Raw genomic sequence first — 12,000 nt, 5'->3', positions numbered from 1 at the left:
TCTGAAAGAGCTGTGCCCACCAATTTCAAATATCCCTTCAAATTCTATGATTCTTAGTTTCATCCCCCCACAGAACTCAAAATGTCACATAGTAAAATAAGCTCCTGATTTTGTGAGTGTATAGGTACACAGTGGGGTTGGGAAGGTGAGGTCCAGTTAAAACCTACAAAAGTTTACTAATAAACTACTGATGAATTACAATAGCAAGTGAAACTGACTCCCTCTCTCTCTCTAAAGGCTCCATCCTAGTATCAGATCACCAATCAAGATTTAGTCTCTAGCTGCTGTGTGTTGGACAGAGTTGGCTTTTACTGGCTCTCAAGAGCCAACACTTAAATGTTAAGGAATCTTGAAAGGTAATGGTTAAACCAGTGGTAGCACAAAATTGGCTATAGTGGGAGTATTTACGTTACAGAAATGGACAAACAATATAAAACAGATCATTTTATCCATAGAGCAGCTTACCAGCCCACCACAAAACAGCAATTCTCATTCCATAGGTTTCAGATTTATTCATATTCTAGCCCCTGCATATGTTTCTGGCTTCATCTTTTACCATCAACATCTCTCCACTGGCCCACGTTAAACCCTCTAAAGGTAATACTTAAAATGTGCCGGGCTGCAAGCACTCTATGCTTTCTCTCACTTCTATGCTTTTCTACATATTGTTCCTCCTGCCTAGAACACCCTCTACCATCACCAACACCACCATCCCCTTACATCCAGCACCATCACTAGGCCCCTTGTATTTACCTTCAATTCTACTCTTGCCTAGAAAACTCTTTCTTACGTTTATATACTGTCTCCTCCAGGAATCTTTTTCTGCCTCAGCTGACTGAATTGGGTACCCCCTGCATCCTCTCATAGTACTTAACATTATCTTTTCATAATATATATTACATTGTGTTGAGATTCCTTGTTTACTTTTCTGTGTCTCTAACTTAAGAATAAAACCCTTGAAAATAGAGAGCTTCTGATTTAGCACTGCCTCCTCAGCTTCTACAGTGGAAGGCACATAATGATTGTCAAAAAATTGCTGTTGAATAAAACCTTTATTAACAAATTCCAGACCAGTATTTGCTTCTCAGCTTCATTATCTTCCAGGGAAAACACATTTCCAATTATATGAACGGGATAGATTACAAAATAGGATTTGCTTTATGGAAAATCATTTCTATTTTTTGAGGGGGGAGGGGGAGAGAGAGAGAGAGAGAGAGAGAGAGAGAGAGAGAGAGAGAGAGAATCCCAAGCAGGCTCTGCACGGTCAGCAGCACGGAGCCCGATGTAAGACTCAATCTCATGAATCATGAGATCATTACCTGAGCCAAAATCAAGAGTCTGCCACTTAATCAACTGAGCCACCCAGGCACCTCTATGGAAAAATCATTTTAAATTCAACTTCATTAGCATAAATATATTTCATAAAGAGAAGAAAGGCTGTTTAACTACATATGTTTTCATACATATACATGGATATATATACTTAGTGCCTACTTCTAGACAAAGTTCTGTCTACTCATCTTCAAATAATTTTTTTAACAATGCTCATCATCATTAACGTTATGACTGTTGGTGCTTTAGTTAATTTGCATTTTCATGGCACCAAACACCATAGCGCTGAGAGTAGTATCTCTAAGTACATTCTAATTGCTTCTTATCTACCTATCAAGATATTTGTTTAACTGATCATCACTGCTCTCCCTGGGCACATACATAATGTTTTAGGGGGAAAAAATTGTAACAGCATTTTCCTAGAGGAAATTAAGAGTATAGTGTAAAATCTCTCAGTCTGATTTAGCTCTTACTATACCAAAGCTCTATTATTCCAAGAAACAAACAAGAATTCAATTTTTAAATTTTCCCCCCCTGCTAGAGAACATTCTTAATGTTCTGTTTCCAGTAGGTACACTCACAAAGGCACTAGAATAAAATTTGTTTTGTGTAAGGTTGATCCTTTTTGTTTCCTTTTGTTTTGTTTCATTACCAATTCTCTTTTTTTACTCTCATTTTTGTGGAGACTTAAAATACTCCTTTTTTTTAATCTTCCATGAGAGCATTTTTCCCCAGGAGATTTCTTGATTTTGTGTCATGGTTAATTGAAAGGGGATATCCTCAAAGTCACTAAGACTGCGCTCAGCTTTAATAATCACAAAGTACCTCAGAAATATAAAGAGCTCTTATCATGATCAATTGCTCTCACCTTCATGGTTTGCTTCATGCTGGCATTGTTTGCAATGCAAAAGTCAAAATGTCATTTAAAACAGCACCTCTAGTTAATGAATTGTGACTCATGGATGGAAATTAACAATAACAATCTAATAATCATGCACCAATAAAATTGCCGTGGAGTTTTGCTATCATAAAGGACATGGGAATGGTTTCTCCAGTCAGTTGTAATGGATTGGGATTAATGCATCTTAAAATAAGAATCTTGAATATAACTGAGCACTTTAATATGTTAACCTTAATAGATGTTTATTATAACTGCATTAATTGCTAACCACTTGATCTAGCCAGTACCCTACCAGGCTTTTTACCAATGGCTCCTTTTGAAATCTCACAATACCATACGTAGAATAGATATCATCATTTTTACATATTTTAGAACTACTCTTAACCAAGGTCACAAAATTAACCAGTAGCAAAATCAGGTTTTAAACTAGTCTTCCAACCACAAAGCCTATGCTTTTCCTATTATCCTATAGTTCCTAATAAGAAATATGTTATCACTTAGTGAATAGTAAAATAATAGTAAAAAGAGGTTGACTTTTTTTTAACTCACCATACACTGGAGAAAAAGAAAAAGTTGTCAGATGGGATAATAAAGCAAAACCCAAGAACATGCTGGCTAGAAGAACCATTCCTTAGATTCAAAAACTACAGATAGGTTGAAAGTTAATGTATAGAAAACACATATATAATATGCAACAGTAACCGGAAGAGTGGAGTGACATATTAACATAAAATTGATTTGAAAATAAGAAATATTATGAGACGAAGAAGGAAATTTTATAATGATAAAATCATCAACATATCAGTAATACATGACAATCATAAGATTACACATAAAAACAGATTGTCTAAATATATAAAGCAAAATCTGACAAAGTTAAAAGGAAAAAGAGATAACTGAACCATAGTTGACTATGTCAACAACCTACTCTCAATAATTGAAGGAACATCTACATAGAAATTCAACCAATATATAGAATATATGAACAACAATATCTACCAATTTGACCGAACTTATAATGTTAAAGCAGACCATTCAATGAGTGTGAAATACACATTTTTTTCAAATGTATATGAAATATTATTTAGGAAAGTTCATCTGATGGGCCATAAAACAAGTCTCAATAGATGTAAAAAACTGAATTTATGTAATATATATTTTATGTACATAATAGATTTAAATTAGGTATCAAAAACAGAAAGAAAAAAAATAAAGCTGACAATATTTGTAAATTAAACAATGCACTTCTAAATAATGCATGGCATGGGGCGCCTGGGTGGCGCAGTCGGTTAAGCGTCCGACTTCAGCCAGGTCACGATCTCGCGGTCCGTGAGTTTGAGCCCCGCGTCAGGCTCTGGGCTGATGGCTCGGAGCCTGGAGCCTGTTTCCGATTCTGTGTCTCCCTCTCTCTCTGCCCCTCCCCCGTTCATGCTCTGTCTCTCTCTGTCCCAAAAATAAATTAAAAAAAAAAAATGTTGAAGAAAAAAAAATAATGCATGGCATAAAAGTATCAAAGATGGAATCTTAAAATATTTTGAATTGAATGAAAACAAAAGCACAACATATCAAAACCTTTGGGATGCACCTAAAGCAGTATTTAGAGGGATATCTATAGCTGCAAACACCAACACCTAATTAGAAAAAATCTCAAGATAAACTTCTACCATAACAACTGGAAAAAGAAAATTAAACTCAAAGCATGCAGGAAGAAAATCATAAAGATTAAATCAGGAACAAATGAACTAGAAAATGAAAACCAATAGAGAAATATCAATGAATTCCAAAGTTGGTCCCTTGAAAATATCAACTAAATTGGCCAACACTTACCTAGAGTAATCTAGAAAATAAGGAAGAAAATGCACATTGCCAAAAACAAAGAATGAAAAGGGAACATTACTAGCATTCCTACATAAATTAAAAGCATTCTAATAAGATATTATGAACAATTTTATGCCAAGAAATTAAACAACTTAGATGAAATAGATAAATTCTTAGAAAGACACAAATCACAAAAAACATTATCAAGAAAGAGTCGAAAATATGAATAAACCTATAGTAAGTAATGAAGTTGAATTAGTAATGAAAAATATTCCCAAAATAAAATTTCAGTCTTAAAGGCTTTATAGGTGAATTCTAGAAAATATTTACTTATTTTTACTTTTTTAGGTTTATTTATTTTGAGAGAGAGAGCAAGCACACCAGCAGGGGAATGGCAGAAAGAGAGAGAGAGAGAGAGAGAGAGAGAGAGAGAGAGAGAGAATTCCAAGCAGGCTCTATGCTGTCACTAACCATGACATCTTACTGAATGTGAGATCATGATCTGAGCCGAAATTTACAGTCCAACGCTTAACCAGTTGAGCCACCCAGGTGTCCCTCTTTCAAATATATAAATAAAAAATAATACCAATCCTTTACAAACCCTTTCAAAACAGAGGAGAGAATACTTCCCCAATCATCCTATAAGGCTAGAAGTACTCTGATACCTAAAGCAAATAAAGACGTCATAAAAAAAGAAAACTACAGGGGTGCCTGGGTGGCTCAGTCGGTTGAGCACACAACTCTTGATTAGGCTTGGTTAGACTCATGATCATGCTCAGATCATAATCTCACAGTTCGGGGAATCGAGGCCCACATCAGGCTCCACACTGCTGACAGTGTGGAGTCTGTTTAGGATTCTCTCTTTCCCTCTCTCTCTCTCTCTGCCCCTCCCCTGCTCAAACTTTCTCTCTCTCTCAAAATAAATAAATAAACTTAAAAAAAAGAAAACAACAGACCGATATTGTTCATGAATATAGATGCAAAAATATTCAAAAAAATATAAAGCATTAATTTTTTTAATTAACAAAATATTAGCAAACTGAATTGAACAATATAGTAAAAGATTATACAACATGACCAAGCTGATTTGACCCTCAGAATGTAAGGTTGATTTAACATCCAAAAAAAAATCAATTAACATAAATACCATATTAATAAACAGAGGACTAAGAACCATATTTGTGGTTTGTGTGTTTATGTGGGTCATCCTGATTGATGATCCAATTCATGATTTTTTCCCTTATAATTTTTTTTATTGCAGTATAGTTTACACACAAGTTTACATTAGTTTCAGGTGGACAACATGGTGATTCCATAGCTTTATATATTATGCTCTGCTCACAATAAATGTAACTACCATCTGTCACTACATAATACTGTTACAATACTATTGACCATATTCCCTATGCTGTACCTTTCATGCCTATGACTTGTTCATTCCATAACTGGAAGATTGCACCTGCCACTTCCCATTTTGCTCTTCCTCCTCCCCTCTGATAATCATCAGTTTGTTCTCCATATTTATGGATCTGTTCCTGATTTTTTTGTTTGCTTCTTAATTTGCTTTTTTTAGATCCCACATACAAGTGAAATCAAATGGTATATATGTCTTTCTCTGTCTAACTTATTTCATTTAGCATTATATTTCTAGGTCCATCCATGTTGTAGCATGGCAAGATCTCTTTCATATGGCTAAGTAATATTCTGTCACACACCCACACACCCACACACACCACATCTTCTTTATCCAATACCAATTCATGATTTTAAAAACTCATCATATAAGGAATAGAAATTAACTTTAACTGATAAGAGATATCTGTGAAAAAAATCTATAGCTGATGTCATACTTGACGGAGAAATACTGAATGCTTTTCCCCAAAGAAAAGGAACAAGGCATAAACGAATGCCGAATGCCGTCACCAGATGCATTCAAATTGTTCTGGAGATTCTAAGGAGTGCAATGAGAGGGGAAGGCAAAGGTAAGGAGGAGTGGGAGAAGGAAGGGGAAAGGAGAGGGGAAAAGGGAGGAGATAGAGGAGGAGGAGAAGAAGGGGGAGGGGGCGAATGAGGAAGAACTGGAGGAGGAGGGAAGCACATATGCAAATACCCTAGAGAAAAAAAGACTCCCAAAGAACTAAAAATGATTTGGTACAGATGGGGCACACAATATAATAGAGCAAGTATACTGGAAATAAACTTATTCTAGAAGAAAGTCAGACATCAGACATTGTTAATGACTTTGAAATTCTTGAACAGTACATACTCATTTCATTGATTAACTAGTTATCCATTTTCAATTTCCTAGGACATCTGTTAAATTCATTGCATGTATTGAGAACTTTCCACCTTGCATACTTTTAAATGCTACAAAGGTCTATTGGAGAAAAAAGTACAATTATAAATTCAAAGATATTAACATATAATAGCTTTCTTCTAGTCAGGTATTAATTCAGATTAAAATCAAGATGTGATAAATTTCCTGCCTGTTAGTAGCCAAATAGAGTTTCTGAATATAGTTCCTTTTATCTGGGCCTTTTAAACCACTTTATAAATAACTGCTTAATCCAGTTGAGAGGCCAGGCAGGGAAGATACAGAACAGTAAGCTACTCAAAGTTACTTTACAGACAGAAGCATTATCTCTTGGTGAGAGACCAGTAAAGAGCAACCCAGCAAGAGCTATACCTGTGGGGAGCTGCCCCAACAGAAAAATACTGAAGAAGGGAAAAGGCAAATTTCCCTTTCATCAAAAGAGTAACATAAGCAAAGATGTACTCCAAATACATAGATTTTTGTGGCTGGGGAGTTGAGTGTTACAGGAATGGAATTGGAAATAAGGCTCAAAGTATACCGTATAGGTGTTTAGATTCTAGGCTGAGGGATTTAAGTTCTATGTTTCATGTAAATAGGTACACACTAAAATTGTCTGAAAGAAGTTAATAAATTTCACCGAGTTTGAAATACCATTGATTTAAGACACCCGATTATCAGGTCTCAGCTTCCCAATTGTGGGATACTAGCAGACTAACAGAGATATTAATTAGCAGAGATATTAAAATGTGAAAAAATATTGAGTTTAGAATTGATGAAAGTTATCAACAGCAGAAGCCTGAAGACTTTAGATATCTAAAGAAAAACAAAAAACTTGATAAAATCTGTCTCCCGTGTTTTATATGTCTTTCTTTCAATAAATCAAGGGATTCTGTGTCCAAAGAAATGAAAATACTGTTAATGTAAATGAAAATATTTGTGACAATATTTACTAGTGTTTGTAGCTCAAAAGGTTAAATCATGAGTTTAATGAAGCCACAGACTTTAGAATTATCCTAAGTAGACCAGTTAATCACTAAGAAAATCAGTTCTGCTGAAGGTCACAGCCAATACTCCTTACTAGATATCTATTTTGCAAAGGCACACTATTCACAAAAACAACAGGCCAAGCAGAATCACAAAATTATAGGAGGGAAGAGTTGGGAGAGATGACAGGAGTTATAAAGTCAAAAAACCCCAGTACAAGTATTCCCTCAACAACCCTTTTCACAGCCTTCCATTCAGCCTTGACCTCCACATTCTTTCCTGCTAAACTGTAACACCCCATCAAGACAGATACTCTGTCTTCTTCACCATTGTAGCATGATGAATCATATATTGAGATCAATAAATATGTCTGAACAGGGGTGCCTGGGTGGCTCAGTTGGTTAAGCATCTGACTTTGCCTCAGGTCATCATCTCACGATTTGTGAGTTCAAGCCCTGTGTCAGGCTCTGTACTAACAGTTCAGAGCCTGAAGCCTCCTTCAGATTGTGTGTCTCCCTCTTTCTCTGCCCCTCCCCCACTCAAACTCTGTCTCTCTCTTTCTCTCTCTCTCAAAACTAAACATTAAAAATTTTTTCTTTTAAATAAATATGTCTGAACGAGTAAGTGCTCTTGTGGGGGAATTGTACAACCCATGCAGTGCCCATCTTTATGGAAGAGCTCAACTCAAAAGAGAAGTCTGTTGAAACTGCATGAAAAGCCACCTCTGGTGCCTTTTGGTAAAGTCTGTTCCCTCTTCCTTATGTAAGACTTGTAAATACAGGCAATTTCGTCTCCAAGCCAAACTTTGCCATTTCATTCCACAATTTGCCACATATCATTGTTTCCAAGACTTTCCACTGTCCCCTATGTGAGCTACATTTGGTCACTTATTTTTCTAGAACCTGGGGCACCCAGAATGAAATATAATTCTTTCCCATTGTTGCCTGCCTGATCCAAAGTACAGAATTTTCTGTGACTAAATCTATGCAAATCCTCCAATCCTTAGGAAAATCATATCAAATAGCAAGATGATTCTGAGAAGGTATCTTTCAGAGAACATAAGTAGGTAAAACCATGAGCACTCCCCTAGAAGGCTTAATTCGTTTATTAAGGACACTTGTAGGAGGGGCTGGAATGCAAAGAAAGAGCGATGCACTATATTCCCCCTTGCAACTAGAGCCACACTAAAAGATTTCTGGGAGTTTTCTTTTCTGAATGGAAGCTAAATAAGCATTCATTAAACCTGGGAGGTTCTGAGTCTTCTAATCTGCATAGTGAATTGGATATGCAGTAGCCTGAATATGAATGGAGATGAGGTAATTCAGTAACATGAAATGGGAAATGCAGTTTAATTACCCTGGAGAATTTTTTTTGCAAATAAATTGCTTCTACTTTCATGACAATACTGGATCACGAACCCATTCACCTTAATGTTGGGCAATGAGGACTATAAAGCAAGTCATAAAAATGCTTTGTTAGCAATGCTGTTTTTAGAAACTCCAATCTTACAAAAAAAATCTTTCTCGCTACTAAAATCATTTGTAATTCAAAAATCCTAGAAATGAAAGGATTCCCATGCATTTTAGAAGATCCTTCCTACCTCAATTAAGGAGCCAAAGAATTTGGAAACAGTAGTGGAAAGTACTTCTCAAGTTACTTCATATCTATATGGAACATACACTTCTTAACTGGAAACATAAAATCTAATTTAATCAAGAAATGGCTGAAAATAGTCTGGAAAAGATATTCTTTGAAGGTGAGAGTCTGGGACAATAGATCAATAAGAGTCCAAAGGAAAAATATTGTCTATGGGATTATATTTCTGCCACTAAAAAAATTCTATATATAAAGACAGAGCACACCTGCATGCGAGAGCAGTTTTTATCCCTTAGAAAAACAGAAGGTAAATTTTAAAAATAGTGAATGCAAATTAAGGGAAATAATACCTATTTTTTTTTTTTTTACCCATTAGACTAACACAAAGTTTAAAAGCAGTAACATTTATAACTAGTGAGTATAAGTCCTCAGACTTGGTTCATTTGAGTAGGAGTTGCTACAAACTGGGAGGAATGATCTGGAAGTGTGAATCGAAATTTGAAATATGCAGGGTGCCTGGGTGGCTCAGTTGGTGATTTTGATTTCTGCTCAGGTCATGAGATCAAGCCCGGTGTTGAGCTCCACACTGAGCATGGAGCCTGATTAAGAGTCTCCCTCTCCCCCTCTTTCACATCCCACATGCTCCTGCTCTCTCTCTCTCTCTCCTAAAAAAAAAAATTAAATATGCATACTTCTTCAATAATGTTCCTTTTGGGGACTCTGTCCTGTTGCAATTACAAACAAATGTATCTAAGATAAATGGATAAAGGTGTTTGTTGCAGCATTATTTGTCCCACTAAAAAAAACAGAAATAATATAAATGTCTATAATGATGGCTAATGAAAAAATTACTTATTAAAAAAAGTAGGAATTAGATGCTGGTGTTAACATTAGAGGGATTTCCTTGAATTAATCATAAAATTTACAGAATAATATACAGAATATAGCCTCTTTTCTGTGAAACCAAATAGTGTCACCAATAATAAACCCATGTGTGTGTATTGGCATGTTTGTATAAGCACAGGGCATTTAATATGGATTACTTCAGGGTAGCGGCAGTACTAAATGGTGATTTAAAAGTGGGCTTTAGATCTCCATAATCTACATTAGTTCCCTTAAAAGCCACTGCACATGAACATAAAAACTAAAAAGTGTGCTTGCTATTTGAATACGGCTACAAGAAAATACCCATTCCTTTCTTACCCTCCCACCATGAAATCACCACACCTAAACATTGCCACATGGAAATTCTAAAGTCATCATAACTTCAGAGAAATGAAATGGCAAAGAGATGGCTTTCTCATATACATCTTTTTTTTTTAGCTTTTTGTTTTCACCGGTTTGTATTCCCACCAACAACGCAAAAGAGATCCTCTTTCTCTGCATCCTCGCCAACATCTGTTGTTGCCTGAGTTGTTAACGTTAACCATTCTGACAGGTGTGAGGTGGTATCTCATCGTGGTTTTGATTTGTATTTCCCTGATGATGAGTGATGTTGAGCCTTTTTTCATGTGTCGGTTGGCCATCTGGATGTCTTCATACATCTTTTTTTAAAGCCATGTAATATTTTAGCAAATTAAAATGAAAGTCTTAAAAAAAAAGTTGTGGTGGAGCTATTTAAGAATTTATACTAGGCTGTGTGTGAGTGTGTGTGTGTGCCCGTGGGTATGTCATGGGGGATGAGAAGTGGGTTTCAGGAAGGAAATTAGATGTAATTAGTGAAAAGCATAGAAATGTTAGTTTTCACTGTCTTGTTTAACTCATGTTCTTTTACTGCCTAATTGTCCTTTTTGTCTCAGAACTGTACCCAGACCCTAGACATTGTTAGTCTTAGGACCAGAAAGGGTCAGGGTGCCTCTTCAAATCATTCCATAGCAAATACTTTCTCACCCTCTTTTCAAAGTTTACCCTCTAGTATTTCCTTCCAAGTTGATATACCATATTTTTCATACAAAGACCCTGCCGCTAATCCAGTGGCAAACAGGACATTTGTTAGAATTCGTTTTCCAGGAGTTATGATGAGCTTGCACCAGCTAATTAGTCTTTCACTCCCATAACTGGTTCGCCTTATAACCAGAAGTGCCCATCATGGAACAAAGTTTTCTCTGTGCTTGTTATCTAAGAAAATTTAGATAAATTAAGCTTCAACTCTCACAGGCAGAAAAACAAGGAGGCTTATGCAGACATTAACTTATGCATAATACTTCTATTATATTCATATGTACCGTCATCTGTGTGAATGTGACTGTATCCCTGTAAGTCTAAGTTTCAGGAAGGCAGACACTATGTCTTTTTATCTCATTACTTTCCAGTGTCTAGCAGAGTGCTTTATGTAATAAGTATCAATAAATATTCTCTGGATGAATACAAATACAAACAACTAAACATTTAATGAATGTCTATTTACTCCATGAACAGTTATTTGCCTCTTGTGTAAAATAAGAATAATAGTATTGCTCTGCATAACAGTCTCAGTCACTAAAAGTGAAAATCAGGTAAGGTAACTGAAATTAAAATAATTTGTGTACTACAAAGTATTACAGAAGAGAGAACTGTATTGAGAAGATTATTGAAAGAGACCAGCTTTCAAATGATGGGTCTCTGGGAAACGGATACACACAAAAAAATTCCATGAGTCTACTACTGGGTAGAGTCATAATCTGAGAAACAAATTTAAGGGTTCTCATAATTACAAGATTAAAAAATAGAGCTTGGTGAATTCACTTTAATTCACTTGAAGTCTGTATTTGCTATATTTGGATTTTCTCTTGTTCTTTCATTTTGCTTTTCTACCATTATAAACCCCTTAAGATATACCTTCAGAGGACTTCAAGGTCTCAAAAGATTCAAAACTAAACACTTCAGAAGCATTTATGTAAATTATAAATTATCTACATTTGTTACATAACATGTATTCAGTTAGGTAGTTTTTTCCAACTCTGATGGTCACTTCCAGTTCCTGAAAAACTCTTCAACGAGGATTGCTTCACATAGAGAGAAGAGGTATATGTGTTAAGGCCTCTGAATAGGGCCTTGGCCAGGTCACTAACTCACC

Source organism: Neofelis nebulosa, chromosome 14 (genome assembly GCF_028018385.1).
Source record: "Neofelis nebulosa isolate mNeoNeb1 chromosome 14, mNeoNeb1.pri, whole genome shotgun sequence".
Taxonomy (NCBI): Eukaryota; Metazoa; Chordata; class Mammalia; order Carnivora; family Felidae; genus Neofelis; species Neofelis nebulosa.
The sequence above is the reverse complement of the archived record's forward strand: the minus strand, read 5'-3'. Positions refer to the sequence as shown.